We start from the raw sequence: 9,148 nt of genomic DNA, 5'->3' as shown, positions 1-9,148 counted from the left end.
ATGGTTTCCCTCTTGCTGTTAACGTTTCACTTGATGTATCTAGTTGTACATGCTTATTTTTTCTAAAATACTCATTGCTAATTAAAGAACTATATACATCGTCAAAACTGATTTTTTCATTCCCATACAGTAAAGTAGTAATTAAATGCTCATATGTATCAGGCAAGTAATTTAACAAAAGTAAAGCCTTATCTTCATCTTAAATTTCAACATCCAACTTTAATAAATCAGTAAAAATTTGATTATAACTATTCAGATATTTAGACATAGAAATACCTTCATGAAATTAGAATTTAGAGAGCTTTTTCTCCAAGTGCAAATGGCTCTCAATGCTCTTCTTCATGAACTTATCCTCCAATTTCTGCCAAAGTTCCCTAGCATTTGTTTCTCTCATGAAAAAATATTTCTATTCTTTGGCAAGGCATAACCAGATTGTACTACAAGCTTGGGTGTTAAGCTTCCTCCAATCCTTTTCAGTCATATCATCTAGTCTTTCTTCCAAAGTAATATCCAACTCTTGTTGGATCAAAACGTCCATGACTTCACACTGCCACATGCCAAAGTTGCTAGTTCCATTGAACTTTTCAACTTCAAATTTGGCATTTAACACTGTGGACTGACGTCCAGAGTTACTGGCATTTCCAAAGTTTTTATCTCTTTTAGATCCTTCCATTTGAATTTAGAAGATTTGGATAGAAAATTTCAAAATTCTAATCATACGGATGAGTCCAGAATGATCCAAATAGTTGGAAAGCACTATTTGATCGTTGAAATCAGACTCCAAATGACTTAGATCATGCTTAAAATGGATCTAGAAAATTAACGGTCGTGATCGTCTGGCACGTGAGATGCATGCACTGTAGCAGTGCAACTGGGGGCACGTGGAGGACATGTATAGATACCTTCTAGGGCACATGGGGAGCATGGCTGTCACGCGTCTTCTACCTCCTGGCGCGTGGGAGAGTGTGGTGGCATGTGGGAGCGTGAAACTCCTTCGTCTTCAACCTCCAGCTATGAGTGAGGCACGTAGACTCACTCTCCTATTTCTCGGGGCACGTGTGAGCTCCTCCAACCTCTGTTTTCTATTCTGTTTGTGGCAATAGATTCATCTTGACGCGGAGAACACCCTGGAGTTTTCAAAAGTTGATTTCAATCAACTTGATTTCTAGACAATGCAAACCAAAACTCTAATACCAATTGTTACGCCTCTGGCCTGTCCAAAATCACACAACACAATATTTAAGTGGTTCAGCAAATTGCCTACATCTATTAGAGTCTCTTTTACTAGCAAATTGCCTACGTCTATTAGAGTCTCTTTTACTAGCAAATTGCCTACGTCTATTAGAGCCTCTTTTACTGAGTTTATATGAGATTATAACACTCAACAATTTCTCTCTCTCATGTCTTCTCTTCCTCTGATTTTTGCCCACAGATTTACACAACTGAGCTCTCCTTTTATAGGAGAGGGCACCTACAATTACTGATTAAAGAAAATTTGATGCATCAATTTATGGCCATAAATTGCTGCAGAAGACTTTGGGTTTCCTAATACAACTAATAACAAATGGTGCTGAGCAAACTAAATGGACTTGTTTCACACTTAGGGTGGTTTTCAACATATTTGTCCTTACTTGAATATGTATATATGCACTGTGAAAATTGTTGTATGATGGAAAGGAAATGAAATACAAAAGAGAAGGTTGAGAATCTGTTTTGCTTTCAGACTTTGTGTCGAGCACCTAGAGTGCATTTCTTCTTCATTTATTTTTCTTGTTTTATCAGACATATAATATATATCAAACACCAACACTTTATACAAGTTTAGACAGAAGCATAATACATGCCAAACACGTAAAAAAATGTTGAGGATAATTTGTAGTTTTGGGTTTCTAGCTTACATGGTGGAGGCACACCTACATACATACTGTGATGGGATAAAAATCAAAATGCAAGTAATGAAACACTTGAGAACATAAATGCATAGATATATGAGAAAATGAGCTAGGCATGTGGGAGATCACACTGTACAAAAAGTGAATTACTGATATTTTTAGTTGGGTCAAGTATTTACTTAAGTACTTGAATCTCACTCGTGTACCATCTCAAAGTAGAATGACTGTAACATAAACACCGGGTTCAACTTGTTCAATAACTTCTTTTTCTTCATTCCTCATTGTTAAAGAAAGCATGAATCTCACCCAAAATTAGCAACCATTTAAAGATAAAAAGACAAAGACCAACAAACACAAAGCCACAGATTCAAGAAACACAAAAACACATAATATACGGGATGGTGGGAAATGGAAATGAAATGGGGAGAAAAATAAAAACCCTTTCGTCAGAATAGACCAATGTTGACAGCCCCAAACAACGCCGTTCAGAAGATGAAAGCAACACCACGGCTTGTGTGATGAATCTGTACGAAAGAGAATGCTGGGGAGAGGGGGGACAATGGTGGGGAGGGAACCTGCGGGTGGTGGGACGCTAGGGGGTTGACATTGGTGGGAGGAGAGAGATGCTGGGGTAGGGGGACGCGGGGGGATGGGGAACAATGGGGGGAAATGTAAAAATTAAGAGAGTTTAAACCCACTTTTTGTTTTATTAAAAAAATAAAAAAAAAATAAACTCCATGTAGGCAGTGTGTGGCGGTTGCATGTGAAGGGGAGGTTGCATAGTAGGACTCTTTTTTTATTTTGTTTAGAAGTTTGAAAAAGTAATGATTATGTAATGACTAGATGAAAAAGTTGAAGATTTAAAATTGAAAAATATTTTGTGTTTAAGTGATTTTGTTTAGAGGAAAAGTAGTAGTATTATTGAGAAAAATCTCTATAAGAGATATTGAATACAATTGGGAGTTTCCTCCATGTCAATGATGACATCAGAAATATTTAGAGTACTATTGTCTAGAGCATGAACTACATTATTTCCATCCCTTTCAACATGGTTTATAGACCATTTAACAAATTTACAGTGCAAACTTTTAACATCTGCAATTATCATCCCTTTGTTGTCCCAACTTTGATCTGAATATTTGATGCCCTTGACAACAAGTAATGAATCACCTTCTAGAATGATCTATTGTAATTCTGACTCAATCCCAAAAATAATAGCCTGAAGTGCACCAAAGGATTCAACAAGCATAGGATCTAAAAATAATGGTCTGTTAATCCTCATAGTTGCTAGAACTTTTCCTTCTCAGTCTCTTGCAATTACACCAATACCTACTCTGCATAGTTTTTTGTTCATTGATGCATCCCAATTAATCTTAACAATATCCCTTGAAGGTACCACCCAAACACTACTAATTAGTGGAGAATTTGCACACTGAGAAAGATCTTTCTAGTTAATAAGTTTGAGGTCTTGCAATTTTTGAGATGTTTGTTTTAATCAGTGTATTAGGATGGGTGAAGACCTTATGAAAAATCAAGTTGTTTCTTCTTTTCCATATTCTCTATGCCACTACTGCAAGTCCTCCATCACCTCACTATCCATAGATGCTAAGATTGAAAGCATGGTATCTTTAAAACTCTGATGACCAAAATTGCTTTTCTAAAGTTTCCTAGAATATTGTCTCCAAACATCATTTGTTGAGTCACATGTCAAGAGTGCATGCCCAATGGTCTCTTGTTCTTGATCACATGTGGGGCACATTAGATTTTCCATTACTTTCTTTTTAAAAAGCTTAAATTTTGTATATACACCATCTTGGCAAGCTTTCCACAAGAAAAGTTTCTCAGTATTAGGAACTGACCACCCCCACACCTTATGACGTTTATCCTCTTGGTGTTGATTACTGGATGATTGGCCCTTGTTCCTCTCTCGTAAACATCATTGTAAGTGATAGGCACTTTTAACCCATATCAGTTTATCAGCACTGCCATAATGATAGAGAAGAATTTGGCTTATTATTTCAGATTCTTTACTCGAAAATATCTCATTGATTAGCTACATATTTCAATTTTCTAGAGTATTGGATTATTAGCATAGCCATTTTGTCCTTTGCTAGAGTTCTGTGGGAACCACTTTGTATCTTAAAGGATGTGAGCAGAGAGATCCATTTATTAGAGCTGATCTTGATGGATTCTCCATTGCCCACTATCCAAAATAATCCTTCTTCAAAGATTGATTTTGCTACCACGAAGCTACTTCAAATGAATGAAGGATTCCTGCCCATTTTTTCCTATTAAAAGTCCCCTGCTGGATAATATTTCTGATACATAACCTGAGCTACAAGTGAATGAGGTGTCTGTACTACCCTCCAGCATTATTTTGCTAGCATAACCAAATTGAAATTATCCAAGTCTCTGAATCTTAGCCCTCCAATAGATTTTGATTTCCTCATTTGGTTCCAATCGATCCAATGTATCCTTTTATCCTTATCTTTTTACCCCACCAGTGGCCTTGCATTATTCTATTAATCTCCCTTAATATTGATTTTGGAATCTTGAATACACCCATGCAGTAAGTGGGAATTACTTGAATCATAAACTTTAAAAAGAGGTTTCCTTTCTAGCTTGAGATAAGAATTTTGACTTCCAATTGTTGATTCTTACTCTAACTTTATTCATAATACTATTGAAAGATCCTACTCAAGATCTTTCAACTAAAGCTGGAAGTCCAAGATATTTCTCATAGGTTTGAGTAGATCTATTTCCTGCAATGCAAGTGATAATACTCTTTGTACGTTTATTAGTATTCCTATTGAAGAATATAGATGTCTTCTTGTTAAGCCTCTATCTTGATGCATTTTTATAGATCTCTAATAACCTTAGTAGTCTACTCCACTCTAATGAGTTTGCTTTACAGAAGAGGAGGCTATCATTTGCAAAAAAATATGTGATTAATATAGATCTGGCCACTAGCCAATGGCACACTAGTGATTTGTCCTTCAACTTCTGCTTTGTTTAGGAGTTGACTTAGGGCTTCAAAACAAAGTATGAAAATCTAAGTTGAGAGAGGATAATCTTGTCGAATGCCTCTTGAAGGTTTAAACTTTTTTTAATGGGGCTCCATTAATGAGCAAGGTGTATCAAACTATGGTAACACACCTCATTATGAGCCCTATCAATCAGCCAGAAAAAACCCAAATTCCTCATTACAACTTCCAAAAAATGCCATTCAATCTTGTCATATCCCTTGCTCATGTCCAACTTTAAATCCATAAATCCTTCCTTAACATGCAATTCGCACTTATAGTATGCATGGATTCAAAGGCTACCATGATATTGTCTATAATTAGTCTTCCAGGAACAAAAGCACTTTGTGTTTGAGAAATTAGAAAGGGAAGAATTGTTTTCAATTTGTTTCTAGTACCTTGGCTAGGATCTTGTACATCACATTGCAAAAGCTAATAGGCCTAAATTCAGTGACTTTGGCTGGTTTTGTAACCTTGGGGATTAGAGCTATAAATGTGTCATTAAGGTCATTGGCCCAAGAATTAGAGTTGAAAGCTATTGTAACTGCATTGCAAACTCCTTTGCCAACAATTTTCCAATGTCTTTGAAAGAAAGCATCTGGAAATCCATCTAATCCAAGGGAGCTAAGAGTATTCATCTAGATTTTGGCATCCTCAATCTTTGAAAATGAAATTTCTTAAAGCAATCTAGTGTTCATTTCCTTTGATACATTTGGCCTTAGAGATTGAGTACATTCGTCTATTCTTGTAGGATTGGAGGTATTAAACAGGCCATGAAAGAAAGCTTGGAAAATAGAGCAGATACCCTTATGTGTATTTGTTGTTTTTCCTTCTCAATCAGATATGCCTTTGATAAAATTGGAGTTACTTCTTTGGTTAGCACACATTTGAAATAATTTAGTGTTCATGTCACCATCCTTTAGCCATCTTTGCTTTGCTCTTTGCTTCCATTTTAAGTCCTCCTCTTCAAGGATTCCATCAACTTTCTTCTTTAGGTTACTAATATGTATTGAGAGATCTCTATCTTTTGCTTCCTTTAATACTTTGAGTTGAGAGAGCTTAGTGTTAATAACTGCTTTTTTGTTTCATGAAGGCTACTTTACTCCATTGCCTAAGAGCTTCCTTCCACCTTGTCAATCCTTTTGCGGTGCCTGTAATATTGATTAAAAGATAAAATTCATGATTTCAGGCTTTCCTGACAATGTCATTACACTCTTCCCTTCTTGCCCAATTAGCTTCATATCTGAAAGGACTTATTCTCCTTACTTTATTCTCCATAGTCCCTTATTCATGGAGTCATGGACATTGATATGAAGTTTGTGCAGCCAATGTGGCAACTTTGGTTTCAAAAATAAGTTGTGCCATTCAGAGTTTGAGAGAGCTTGATCTAGTCTTTTGTAAAATTCTTCCCTTCTCTATTATTGCTCCATGTAAACAAAGATCCTTGATAGCCAAGATCAATAAGGCCAAATTCTTCAGTCACTCCTCAAAATTCCTTCATTTTCTTATAGGGTCTTAGTGCCGCTCCAAAATTTTCATTTTGGTGGATAATTTCATTAAAGTCGGAGTTAAGACTGATGGTTTGGTGATTGACCCGTCGTACTCCCTTTAACTGCTCTTGAGAAATAGTGGAAACATTTTGTTATGGTGGAGAGAGGGGAGTGAAAACACCAATGTAGCAGGAGAGTCACCCAAAACCTTTCACTTAAAACAAGACCTGAGCGCCTGTCTTAATGAGTTATCAGTTCTTTCATGTTGTTGCTAAAAATAATGATAGAAGACACATGATCAACGATCTGAAGGGGGAGGGGGGGGAGGTGCATGATGAACACCTCCATAAGGAAATAAGAGCTCATCAAAGACCACATGACGGGACAAAAGGATTCTGCCTATTTGTGGATCAAATCAAGGCATTTGTAGTACCATGCAAGTCCAAGCCAAGTTCTCATTAGGTTTCAATTCTTTCAATAGCTTACAAGTGTTGGTCCTTTTTTATGTTGAAGGATTCCTATAAAAGCTTGTTAGGAGCCAAATGCTTCCTATGTCTAGTTGTGACATTTTGAGAGATATGTGCCTTTGAGTAAAAGATACTAACTCTACTTCCGAATGGTCTTTTGAGTAAAAACCTAGTCATTCACTCCATCCTAAGCTTTCCAAAATAAAGCTCCTATTAAAGCCCAATTGGTTTCTAGTTGTTTCTGCCTTCCATCTATTACACTTCATTTCAATACGGGAAACAAAGTGTGGGGACTTTGCATATTCACCAAGTGGTGAAGTCCTCGAACTGTATGAGCGTGACACCTCATATTTACGTATCTTTTAAGTAAATAAATTATTTTATTTATTAAGATTATGGCGTTTTTGTTTTAAATTTTATATTATTTTAGTGGTATTATTTTATTATTTCTAATTGTGGAATTTAATTCAAAGTGTTTTATTATTATTAATTATTTTTCATCATTTAAAATGCTCTTTCTTTTAAATTAGTTTATTGTTGAATTTTATTATTTTATTTTACTAAGTCACTGCATTTAAATTATTTTTTTTAAATTTGCCGTTTTGAAAGCCTTTTCGTTGGATCCGTTTTGATACCCAAGATGAAAGGATGGATCTCATTTCTTTCATTTCTTTTTTCTTTTTCCTTTTTTTCTTTTTCCCTTTTCTCTTTTTCTTCTTCTTTCATTTCTTCTTTCTTTTTCTCCTCCCCTGCTCCCTTCCCGTGCATGACCTCTCCCCTTCCTCTCATGTCGTGTGCTTCCTTCTCCCCCAACCTAAAGCCACCGCCCAACCCATCCTCTTCCCTACCGGCCAACGACCACTCCCTTCCAATCACAGCCCTTGCCTCGCTGCCACCTTTCCCCATGCCCACCTCAAAGCTACAGCCCCTTTTTACTTCAACGTCGTCATCTGCGATTTTTAGGCCACCGCACCACTGCTAACCATATACTCCCTTGTCGGTGACCCACCCCCATCAATCTCAGTGCTGACGCCACCCTCTACCTCCCTCATGCTGCTCAACCCGAGTGGGTTTCCACCCACTCCATTCCACCACCACCACCAGCTGCCACCATCGACTAACCAGACCACCCTCTTCCTCCCCCAGCTTCCCTACATCTTTCCCTTCCTCTCTATCCCAAATCTAGCCCCTCCCTCTCTCACATGATTCCGGCCCCTCCCCTAGCTTCCCTACATCTTTCCCTTCTTCTCTATCCCAAATCTAGCCCCTCCGCCGTGCACCACCACCTGCCTCTCAGCACCTCCCTTAGCTCCTCCATACCCCTGTATAGCCAGCCAAGCTCCCCCTTCGAAATTCTCAATTTTGAGACCCACAGCCACTCCTTGTAAAACACTACTTCACCACTGCTCTGCCTCTTTTGGCGCCACCTTGATCTTCCAAAGTTGACTTTCATCATTGTAAGTAATTTTTTTCAAGAACTTTTGAGATTTAAATATATTTTTGCTTTAACATATTTTCTACAATTTGGTTGGTTGGTTGTGCCGGACTTAGAGTCTTAGGAGCATAGGGATTAGGTTGGATTTGAGGATAGGTTTATTATTTGAGATGAATTATGCTTGCGTGTATTATGTTGTGTTTTGGTGTCATAATTTTTATTGCATTATAGCATGCATATTCATGTGTCTTAAATGAAAATTAGGTTTTCATGTGAAAGAGAAAAAATAGACTGTAGGGATGGTGGTAATCAGGGACAGTGATAGAGTCCCGCCCGTGATTCCCACCTACAGTGCGCTGTGTATGGAAAGGAACTATAGGGATAGTGGTAGTCCCACCTATAATTCCCGCCTACAAAGCACGCTGTAGGGTTGGTGGTAGAGTCTTGCCTGTGATTCCCGCCAACAGTGAGTTGATAATTGGTTAATGGGCCATTTTATGGGAAAATGGCAAGTAGTTATTTTAATAGATTTGTTTTTTGGCCAAATGAGATTTTGGCGTGCCTTGGAAAATAATCTTTTTCAAGGAGACAATGGTTTTGGGTCTCATACATGTTTCACCTGGTGCATGCATACATGTTGATTGCATGAATGTATTTTTATCTCTTAGGTTGTTTGGTTGATTACTTACTGAGAATTATAATCTCATGGTATTCGATATCATACGGTTCTGTTTTATGGGATCGTAGATTTTAATATAGAGGAAGATGTCAAGCCTAAGGGATCGGCTCCGTTGGAGGAGTGACATGTGGTCACTTGGGATCATGGGCTATGTCTCATTTT

This window comes from Carya illinoinensis, chromosome 7 (assembly GCF_018687715.1).
Source record: "Carya illinoinensis cultivar Pawnee chromosome 7, C.illinoinensisPawnee_v1, whole genome shotgun sequence".
NCBI classification, from domain to species: domain Eukaryota; kingdom Viridiplantae; phylum Streptophyta; class Magnoliopsida; order Fagales; family Juglandaceae; genus Carya; species Carya illinoinensis.
The sequence above is the reverse complement of the archived record's forward strand: the minus strand, read 5'-3'. Positions refer to the sequence as shown.